This window comes from Solanum pennellii, chromosome 11 (assembly GCF_001406875.1).
Source record: "Solanum pennellii chromosome 11, SPENNV200".
NCBI lineage: Eukaryota > Viridiplantae > Streptophyta > Magnoliopsida > Solanales > Solanaceae > Solanum > Solanum pennellii.
The window spans coordinates 8,228,253-8,228,786 of NC_028647.1; positions in this window are offsets into that span (position 1 = coordinate 8,228,253).

The window sequence follows — 534 nt, forward strand, 5'->3', positions numbered from 1 at the left end:
TCTCTAGCCAATGGGCGTCTAGAAACCTGTAAGTGGGCTAAACTACCCATGCTCCCTGCTTTTTTACTTAAAGCATCTGCCACAACATTAGCTTTTCCTGGGTGATACAACATAGTAATTTCATAGTCCTTCAATAGTTCCATCCACCTCCTCTGCCTCAAATTCAAATCTTTCTGAGTAAAGACATACTGTAAACTACGATGATCTGTATAAACTTCACACTTGACCCCATATAGATAATGTCTCCATTGCTTTAATGCAAATACAACTGCAGCCAACTCCAAATCATGGGTCGGATAGTTACGTTCATGCACTTTTAATTGCCTCGAAGCATAAGCAATTACATTTCTCTCCTGCATTAGCACTGCACCCAAACCAGAATAAGATGCATCACAATAAACAATAAAATTCTTACCTTCCACTGGCAAGGTAAGAATTGGTGCAGTAGTCAACAAAGTCTTGAGTTTCAGAAAACTTTCTTCACATTCATCCGACCATACAAATGGAACATTCTGCTTTGTCAAATTTGTCAGA